This window comes from Callorhinus ursinus, unplaced genomic scaffold (genome assembly GCF_003265705.2).
Source record: "Callorhinus ursinus isolate GAN/ISIS: 27379988/994484 unplaced genomic scaffold, GSC_fseal_2.0 scaffold6, whole genome shotgun sequence".
NCBI lineage: Eukaryota > Metazoa > Chordata > Mammalia > Carnivora > Otariidae > Callorhinus > Callorhinus ursinus.
The window spans coordinates 9,632,254-9,643,532 of NW_027397068.1; positions in this window are offsets into that span (position 1 = coordinate 9,632,254).

Here is an 11,279-nt window from a genome sequence, read left to right on the forward strand (position 1 = left end):
AAAATAGAACTCCTAGTAATGACTACTATAGTCATTGAAACAAAACAAAACAAAACAAAACAACCCAATGTGTGAATTGTAAAGGGAATGCTTAGTGCAGTGCAGTATGTGTGAATTTTTTGCCAGTACAGGTGTGTTGGCTAGTGAATCCCCAAGTGGCAACTTCTGCCTTCTGCCCTTTTCATGTTCCTCATATGGTGTGATTATTTCAAATAGAATATGTTACTAAGGTTTTTAAGCTTAGTCCTATAGCCCTTGGGACCCAGACATCAGAAGATATATGTTAGCTGATGAGGAGAGAGTTACCTTCCAACTCGTGCAGTCCAGCAGCATGGAAAAATCTATAGCAATTCATGCTCACATAGGTTGTCCCATGACTGGGATCACCGTCTTTAATTGGTAAAGACAATGGCAGTGGAGAGTTTGACCTGTGCTGTGTTAAACCTAGCTCCACAATTTAGAGAAGATATTAAAGCTCTGGGGCTACATTACATCTCATCTTACTGGAATACAGTTTGGAGAAGTTTTTGAGAAGGTACCCCAGCTACTTCATGTGGGCACTTGAGAGATTTTTGTACAATGCAATGTTTAAGCAATTGGTTTTTCCTCAGAGGGTGTACAGGATTCCTTTAAAAAAGGTTACCATAAATCTATAGCACTGAATAAAGCACCACATCTTTACTTGTCATTCAAATACAATGACTGAGAAGTTGAATGTAAATAACATAGAGTTAGCTACACTAACTAGGCAAGAAATTTCAAGTGAAAAATAGAGAAATTTTTAAATATTGAGGATAAAATGAGAAGGTCCAGCATAATTCTAATAAGAGTTCCAGAAAGAAAAGAGGGAGAATAGTAAAGAGGCAATGCATAAGGATATAATGGCTGAAAATTTTTAAAAGTTGATGTAAGAACATGAATAATGAGTCAGAAGCACAATGAATACAAGACAGAATAAATACAAATAAATTCACAGCCGTATACATTGTAATGAAACTTAACTGTAACAAAGATAACATGGAGATTTTATAAGCAACCAGAGAAAAAAGTCAGGTTACAAAAGGAATGACCATTAAACAAATAGCTGAATTTTTAATATGAACAAATGAAGTCTGAAGCCCGTAGAATGATATATTAAAACTGCTGAAAGTAAATAGTTACTATCTAGAATTACCAGGTTTAACTATCATTCTAGAGTGAGGACACAATTAAGACATTTTCAGAAAAACAAGATGGGGTGAATCTAGCAATCACAGAGCCTCACTATAAGAATTTTTTTTTTTTGCGTTCCGATAAAATTTATTTACAAAAAAACAGACAATGGGTCAGATCTGGCCCTAGGACTGTAATTTGCCAACCCCAAGATGTAAGGTTAGGAAGCTCATGAGAAGCCTTGCTGGGCCCACCCTGTGAGGTTTTTTTTTTTAATTTTTTTATTGTTACGTTAATCGCCATACATTACATCATTAGTTCTTGATATAGTGTTCCATGATTCATTGTTTGTGCATAACACCCAGTGCTCCACGCAGAATGTGCCCTCCTTAATACCCATCACCAGGCTAACCCATCCCCCCACCCTCCTCCCCTCTAGAACCCTCAGTTTGTTTTTCAGAGTCCACCGTCTCTCATGGTTCCTCTCCCCCTCCGACTTACTCCCCTTCATTCTTCCCCTCCTGCTATCTTCTTCTTTTTCTTTTTTCTTAACATATCTTGCATTATTTGTTTCAGAAGTACAGATCTGTGATTCAACAGTCTTGCACAATTCACAGCGCTCACCATAGCACACACCCTCCCCAATGTCTATCACCCAGCCACCCCCTCCCTCCCACCCCCCGACCACTCCAGCAACCCTCAGTTTGTTTCCTGAGATTAAGAATTCCTCATATCAGTGAGGTCATAGGATACATGTCTTTCTCTGATTGACTTATTTCACTCAGCATAACACCCTCCAGTTCCATCCACGTCGTTGCAAATGGCAAGATCTCATTCCTTTTGATGGCTGCATAATATTCCATTGTGTATATATACCACCTCTTCTTTATCCATTCATCTGTTGATGGACATCTAGGCTCTTTCCACAGTTTGGCTATTGTGGACATTGCTGCTATAAACATTGGGGTGCACGTACCCCTTTGGATCCCTACATTTGTATCTTTGTGGTAAATACGTAGTGCAATTGCTGGATCGTATGGTAGCTCTATTTTCAACTGTTTGAGGAACCTCCATACTGTTTTCCAGAGTGGCTGCACCAGCTTGCATTCCCACCAACAGTGTAGGAGGGTTCCCCTTTCTCCACATCCCCGCCAACATCTGTCGTTTCCTGACTTGTTAATTTTAGCCATTCTGACGGGTGTGAGGTGGTATCTCATTGACGTTTTGATTTGGATTTCCCTGATGCCGAGCGATGTGGAGCGCTTTTTCATGTGTCTGTTGGCCATTTGGATGTCTTCTTTGGAAAAATGTCTGTTCATGTCTTCTGCCCATTTCTTGATTGGATCATTTGTTCTTTGGGTGTTGAGTTTGATAAGTTCTTTATAGATTTTGGATACTAGCCCTTTATCTGATATGTCATTTGCAAATATTTTCTCCCATTCTGTCAGTTGTCTTTTGGTTTTGTGGACTGTTTCTTTTGCTGTGCAAAAGCTTTTTATCTTGATGAAATCCCAATAGTTCATTTTTGCCCTTGCTTCCCTTGCCTTTGGTGATGTTTCTAGGAAGAAGTTGCTGTGGCTGAGGTCGAAGAGGTTGCTACCTGTGTTCTCCTTTAGGATTTGGATGGACTCCTGTCTCACGTTTAGGTCTTTCAACCATTTGAGTCTATTTTTGTGTGTGGTGTAAGGAAATGGTCCAGTTTCATTCTTCTGCATGTGGCTGTCCAATTTTCCCAACACCATTTATTGAAGAGACTGTCTTTATTCCATTGGACATTCTTTCCTGCTTTGTCAAAGATGAGTTGACCATAGAGTTGAGGGTCCATTTCTGGGCTCTCTATTCTGTTCCATTGATCTATGTGTCTGTTTTTGTGCCAGTACCATACTGTCTTGAGGATGACAGCTTTGTAATAGAGCTGGAAGTCTGGAATTGTGATGCCGCCAGCTTTGCTTTTCTTTTTCAACATTCCTCTGGCTATTCGGGGTCTCCTCTGGTTCCATACAAATTTTAGGATTATTTGTTCCATTTCTTTGAAAAAAGAGGATGGTATTTTGATGGGGATTGCATTGAATGTGTAGATTGCTCTAGGTAGCATTGACATCTTCACAATGTTGGTTCTTCCAATCCATGAGCATGGAATGCTTTTCCATTTCTTTGTGTCTTCTTCAATTTCTTTCATGAGTATTTTATAGTTTTCTGAGTACAGATCCTTTGCCTCTTGGGTTAAATTTATTCCTAGGTATCTTATGGTTTTGGGTGCAATTGTAAATGGGATCGACTCCTTAATTTCTCTCTCTTCTGTCTTGTTGTTGATGTATAGGAATGCCACTAATTTCTGTGCATTGATTTTATATCCTGCTACTTTACTGAATTCCTGTATGAGTTCTAGCAGTTTTGGGGTGGAGTCTTTTGGGTTTTCCACATACAGTATCATATCATCTGCAAAGAGTGAGAGTTTGACTTCCTCTTTGCCGATTTGGATGCCTTTGATTTCTTTTTGTTGTCTGATTGCTGTGGCTAGGACTTCTAATACTATGTTGAATAGCAGTGGTGATAGTGGACATCCCTGCCGTGTTCCTGACCTTAGGGGAAAAGCTCTCAGCTTTTCCCCAATGAGAATGATATTGGCTGTAGGTTTTTCATAGATGGCTTTTATGATATGGAGGTATGTACCCTCTGTCCCTATACTCTGAAGAGTTTTGATCAAGAAAGGATGCTGTACTTTGTCAAATGCTTTTTCTGCATCTATTGAGAGGATCATATGATTCTTGTTCTTTCTTTTTTTAATGTATTGTATCACATTGATTGATTTGCGGATGTTGCAAATTTATCCCTGGCCTTGCAGCCCAGGGATAAATCCCACTTGGTCATGGTGAATAATCCTTTTAATGTACTGTTGGACCCTATTGGCTAGTATTTTGGTGAGAATTTTTGCATCCATGTTCATCAAGGATATTGGTCTGTAGTTCTCCTTTTTGATGGGGTCTTTGTCTGGTTTTGGGATCAAGGTAATGGTGGCCTCATAAAACGAGTTTGGAAGTTTTCCTTCCATTTCTATTTTTTGGAACAGTTTCAGGAGAATAGGTATTAATTCTTCTTTAAATGTCTGATAGAATTCCCCTGGGAAGCCATCTGGCCTTGGGCTTTTGTTTGTTGGGAGATTTTTGATGACTGCTTCAATTTCCTTAGTGGTTATAGGTCTGTTCAGGTTTTCTATTTCTTCCTGGTTCAATTTTGGTAGTTGATACATCTCTAGGAATGCACCCATTTCTTCCAGGTTATCTAATTTGCTGGCATAGAGTTGCTCATAATATGTTCTTATAATTGTTTGTATTTCTTTGGTGTTGGTTGTGATCTCTCCTCTTTCATTCATGATTTTGTTGATTTGGGTCATTTTTCTTTTTGATAAGTCTGGCTAGGGGTTTATCAATCTTGTTAATTCTTTCCAAGAACCAGCTCCTAGTTTCGTTGATCTGTTCTACTGTTCTTTTGGTTTCTAGGTCATTGATTTCTGCTCTGATCTTTATTACTTCTCTTCTCCTGCTGGGTTTAGGCTTTCTTTGCTGTTCTTTCTCTAGCTCCTTTAGGTGTAGGGTTAGGTTGTGTATTTGAGACCTTTCTTGTTCCTTGAGAAAGGCTTGTATTGCTATATACTTTCCTCTCAAGACTGCCTTTGCTGTATCCCAAAGATTTTGAACAGTTGTGTTTTCATTTTCATTGGTTTCCATGAATTTTTTTAATTCTTCTTTAATTTCCTGGTTGACCCATTCATTCCTTAGTAGGATGCTCTTTAGCCTCCATGTATTTGAGTTCTTTCCGACTTTCCTCTTGTGATTGAGTTCTAATTTCAAAGCATTGTGGTCTGAAAATATGCAGGGAATAATCCCAATCTTTTGGTACCAGTTGAGACCTGATTTGTGACCTAGGATGTGATCTATATTGGAGAATGTTCCATGGGCACTCTTAGAGAAGAATGTGTATTCCGTTGCTTTGGGATGGAATGTTCTGAATATGTCTGTGAAGTCCATTTGGTCCAGTGTGTCATTTAAAGTCTTTATTTCCTTGTTGATCTTTTGCTTAGATGATCTGTCCATTTCAGTCAGGGGGGTGTTCACGTCCCCCACTATTATTGTATTGCTGTCAATGTGTTTCTTTGCTTTTGTTATTAATTGCCTTATATAATTGGCTGCTCCCATGTTAGGGGCATAGATATTTACAATTGTTAGATCTTCTTGTTGGATAGGCCCTTTAAGTAGGATATAGTGTCCTTCCTCATCTCTTATTACAGTCTTTGGTTTAAAATCTAATTTGTCTGATATAAGGATTGCCACCCCAGCTTTCTTTTGGTGTCCATTAGCATGGTAAATGGTTTTCCACCCCCTCACTTTCAATCTGGGGGTGTCTTTGGGTCTAAAATGAGTCTCTTGCAGACAGCGTATTGATGGGTCTTGTTTTTTAATCCAATCTGATAGCCTGTGTCTTTTGATTGGGGCATTGAGCCCATTTACATTCAGGGTAACTTTTGAAAGGTATGAATTTAGTGCCATTGTATTGCCTGTAAGGTGTCTGTTACTCTATATTGTCTCTGTTCCTTTCTGATCTGTGCTGCTTTTTATCTCTCTCTTTGCTTAGAGGACCCCTTTCAATATTTCTTGTAGGGCTGGTTTCGTGTTTGCAAATTCCTTTAGTTTTTGTTTGTCCTGGAAGCTTTTTATCTCTCCCTCTACTTTCAATGAGAGCCTAGCTGGATATAGTATTCTTGGCTGCATATTTTTCTCGTTTAGTGCTCCGAAGATATCATGCCAGTCCTTTCTGGCCTGCCAGGTCTCTCTGGATAGGTCTGTTGCCAATCTAATATTTCTACCATTGCAGGTTATGTATCTCTTCTCCCGAGCTGCTTTCAGGATTTTCTCTTTGTCTCTGAGACTCGTAAGTTTTACTATTAGATGTCGGGGTGTTGACCTATTTTTATTGATTTTGCCGGGTTCTCTGTGCCTCCTGGATTTTGATGCCTGTTTCCTTCCTCACATTAGGGAAGTTCTCTGCTATTATTTGCTCCAATATACCTTCTGCCCCTCTCTCTCTTTCTTCTTCTTTTGGGATCCCAATTATTCTAATGTTGTTTCGTCTTATCATATCGCTTATCTCTCAAATTCTGCCCTCGTGATCCAGTAGTTGTTTCTCTCTCTTTTTCTCAGCCTCTTTATTTTCCATCATTTGGTCTTCTATATCACTGATTCTCTCTTCTGCCTCATTTATCCTAGCAGTTAGTGCCCCCATTTTTGATTGCACCTCATTAATAGCCTTTTTGATTTCGACTTCGTTAGATTTTCGTTCTTTTATTTCTCCAGAAAGCATTGCTCTAATAACTTCCACGCTTTTTTCAAGCCCAGCTAGTATCTTTAAAGTCGATTCTGAAGTCTAGGTCTGACATTGTACTAATGTCTGTATTGAGTAGGTCCCTGGCCGACGGTACTATCTCTTGTTCTTTTTGCTGAGGTGGTTTTTTTCATCTTGTCATTTTGTCCAGAGGAGAACAGATGAATGAGAGAACAAAATGCTAACAGGTTAACAACGTCCCCAGCAAATATACTCTATACAAATCAGAAAAGACCTGAAACCAGGGGAAAAGAAAGGGAAAGAAAGAAAAAAGAAAGAGAAAAGAAAGAAAGAAAAAAAAGAAAAAGATTAAAAACAAAAACAGAACAATACAAAAAATCCGAATATGATCAAATATGATCAGACTAGTGCATAGATCAGTGCCACACACTAGATTTTGGGCGTATTTTGGTCTGTTAGAAAAAGTGCCTCCTAAAATTTTAAAGGAAGAAAGACTTATATATGTACAAAATAAGGGTTGATACAGTGAAGGGATGGAAGATGACTGTAAAGATGAATATTATAAAAGATTTTATAAAAGGAATTGATATGATAAGAAGTTGTTTGAAAAAAGAAAGAAGATTTAAAAAATAAAAAATAAAAAAAAAGGGAGAGAATGTGATCAGGCAGGAGACTGGAACAAAGCCATACACTAGTGATTTAGGGTATATTTTGATCTGTTAGAAGAAACTGTATCTCAAAATTTTAAAGAGAGAACAACTTATATATATATATATGCCAAAAATAAGGGTAACTACTATGAAGGGATAAAATATGACTCTAAAAATGAAAAATAAAAAATGTTTTTTTAAAAAAAGGGATTGATAAGATGTTGGTTGAAAAAGGGAAAAAGAGAAATTAAAAAAAGTTAAAAAATTAACTTTGAAAAACTAATGAATCATGGTTAAAAAAAAGCCATGAATTCTATGTGCAGTATTCCCCTAGCACTGGAGTTCTCCCATTCTCCTTGATCAGTAAAGTTGGTCTTGGCTTGCTGGCTGTTCGTGCTGATCTTCTGGGGGGGGGGGGCTGTTGCCGTGATTCCCAAATGTCTTTGTCCAGAGGCGGAATTGCCCCGCCCTTGTCGGTCCCAGCTAAGGAAGCTGCTCGGGTTTGCTCTCAGGAGCTTTTGTTCCCTGCAAGCGCTCTGTACAGCTTTGGAGGATGACAGTGAAAATGGCGGCCTCCCAATCTCCACCCCAGAGGAGGCAAGACCTCGAGGCTCCACTCCTCAGTGCGCCCCCAGAGAAAAGCAGCCAGTCACTCCCGTGTCCCCAGTCTCTGGCTGCACTCCGTGCTCACCTGGCCTGTGACCGAGCATTTCTATGTCTGGCACCTGACTCCATGTGGAGTCTCCAAACCCAGCAGATCCCCGCAGTGCGCTCCCGCGCCGCTCCTCCTGGGGGAGGAAGGGGAGTCTCCCCAGATCTGCTGCTTGTTGGGTCCCTGCTGGAGGAGGAGTGGCCCGACTGGGCTGCAGATCACAGTTTATGGCCATCCTGAGCTGAGAGCCCGCGCCTCGGCTCTGTCTCTGCAGTCGGCTTCCCTGCTCCCATACCTGGGAGCTCTGCCGCACTCAGGCACCCCTAGTCTTTCTGTGACCCCGAGGGTCCTGAGACCACACTGTCCCGCAAGGGTTCCACCTCCCGCTTAGCCACTGGAGCGACGTCCCTCCGCGGAGTCGACTTCTAAAAGTTCCAATTTTGTGCTCCGCGGCTCTATCACTTGCCAGAAGCGGCTGACGGAGGCCCCCTCCCCCGCTGTCTATCCTCCCGAATATCGCCTCGGATTCACTTCTCCGCATGTCCTACCTTCCAGTAAGTGGTCGCTTTTCTGTTCAGAGAGTTGTTGCTACTCTCCTCTTCGATCTCCTGTTGAGTTCGTGGGTGTTCAGAATGGTTTGATCCCTATTCAGCTGAATTCCTGAGACCAGACGAAATCCAGGTCTCCTACTCCTCCGCCATCTTGCTCTGCCCCCCTCACTATAAGAATTTATAAAGGGTTAATTCTAGTAAAAAGGTAATTTATCCCAAAGGAAAGGGTGGGAAACAAAAAGCAATGATGACTGAAGAAATTGGTAAAATGTGAATGAATCTAAAGATGTATTAATTATATAAAACTGTAATAATGATGTTGACAATAAATGGAGGGAGGGAGAGTTTAAAAGCAAGGTGGAATTTAAAAACTGGGCAAAAATAACATGTAAGATTGAAGGAGACATCAGAGTTAAAATATTCTAAGTCTCTCTATTTGGGAGGAGTGAAGGTATATTGATTAATCTTATAATTTGATAAGCCCAATATACATTAAAATATGAGTAATCATTAAAAATAGCAATAGATGGTATAGCTTCCAAAGTATATAAAGAATAAAACAACAAATTCAACAGAAGTTAGGAAAGTAAAAAAAAAAAAGAAAAAAGGAAGTGCATCAAAAGCTTGCTTAATGGAAGTTTCAAAATAATAGAATAGAAATAAATGGAAGTATTTCAATATTACAACAAATATAAATGAACTAATTTGGTAGCTAAAAGCAGAGAATCTTGGATTAGATCTTTAAAAATGCAGCTCTGTGATATTTAACAGACTCATCTAAAACTTGATGCATAAGGGCTAAAATTAAAAGCTAGAAAATGTATTTTAGGCCAGACTAAGTAAAAGAAAGTTAATATAAATATGTTGACAACAAGTGCTCTTTAAGAATTAAGAACATTATTCTTTAGTTATTAAGAATTAAGAGCATTGTGGGACACCTGTGTGGCTTAGTTGGTTAAGTGTCTGACTCTTGATTTCAGCTCAGGTTATGATCTCAGGGTCATGTAATTAAGCCCCAAGACAGGATCCAAGCTGGGCGTGGAGCCTGTTTAAGATTTTATCTCTCCCTCTCCCACCCTGAGCTCACACATGCTCTCTCTCTCTCAATAAATAAATAAATAAACAAATAGATAAATAAATAAAATTAAGAGCATTGTTACATGAAAAGAAAGAACATTTCACTAGGAAAATAGATCAATTCAAGACTTGTACTTACCCAACATTATAAAAAAGAGAGAAAGATCCCCAACTAATTTTTTGACTAGTATAGTTTTGATAGCAAAATTGAAAAAAGAAAATATGTGAATAGGAAATTACAGGTTATGCTCACTTATACACAGAGATGAGCATAAAATATATAAAAATAATAATCAAATATAGAAATATTCAAAATATAAAATTTTTGCTATAATATTAAGGGAGAACAACCATTTAATAACTCAAAATTTGCAAAAAAAAATTCTGGGAAACTCAGCATTCATGATAAAATCTCTTAACTAACTAAATAGAACAAAATTTCTTTAATCAAATAAAAGTAAGAAAAGTATGTATGACTATCATAATTAGAAGTATTCTAGGGAAGAAAAAGACAAATATATCCTCTATTCTTGTTCATATTCAGCATTGTATTTAGAAGTCTTAGTCAGCACAGGGGCACCTGGGTGGCTCAGTTGGTTAAATGTCTGCCTTCGGCTCAGGTCATGATCCTGAGGTCCTGGGATCGAGCCCCACATCAGGCTTTCTGCTCAGTGCGGAGCCTGCTTCTCCCTGCCCCTCTGCCTGCCACTCTGCCTGCTTGTGCTTTCTCTCTCTCTGTCAAATAAATAAATAAAATCTTTAAAAAAAAAGAAGTCTTAGTACAATACAAGGAAAAAGAAGATCGGCATTTGGAATTATTTGCATTGTCTATATAGAATCATTAATGTTAATCATTAGCAAATGATTAACATTAATTAATAGGGCAAATAATACTACTTGATTTATCAAAAATATCAAAATATAATTTAAAAAATATGTTATTTGTAATCGCAAGAAACACTCTAAGGGACAGTATACTGTTTTTTCCATATACAGACATACCTATCACAAAGTTTGATTTATAAATTAGGCGCACTAAGCAATTAACAACAATAGTAAAATAGAACAATTGCAGCAATGTACTGTAATAAAAGTTATGTGAATATGGTCTCTCTCACTCTCTCAATGTCTTAGTATACCGAACTCACCCTTCTTTATCTTGTGATGATGTGAGATGATAAAATGCCTATGTGATGAGATGAAGTGAAGTGAATAACAGGCATTATGATGTAGCATTAGACTACTATTGACCTTACGTTGATATGTCAGAAGAAAGATCATCTGCTTTGGGATGGCAATTGACCATGGGTAACTGAAACCATTGAAAGAGAAAGTATGGCTCCAGGGGTAGTGATGGGGGGGATTACTGTAACATGTAATTCACAGAAACCTGACTAACCAATAAACATGTAAGAAATGTCCAATCTCTAAATAGATGAGAGACTTACAATGATATACCATTATGTTATTAGTAAGATTAGCAAAAATTAAGAAGTCTGATAACTCTTAAGTGTTAGTGAGGTTGTGGGAATGTTGCTGTTGGGACCATAAATAGGACAGCTACTTTGAAGAACTATTTGGTAATATCAAGTAAAATTGGAAATGCACAGAGTCTGGGGCACCTTGGTGGCTCAGTCGGTTAGGTCAGATCGAGTCCCGCATGGGGCTCCCTGCTCAGCAAGGAGTCTGCTTCTCCCTCTGCCCCTCCCCCTGATCATGCACCCTCTCTCTCTCTCTCTAACTCACTCTCTCTCAAATAAATAAATAAAATCTTAAAAAAAAAAGAAAAAAAGAAATGCACAGACTCTTTGGCCCAGCAATTCCACTGTTAGGTATACACTAGGGCTACCGCATGGC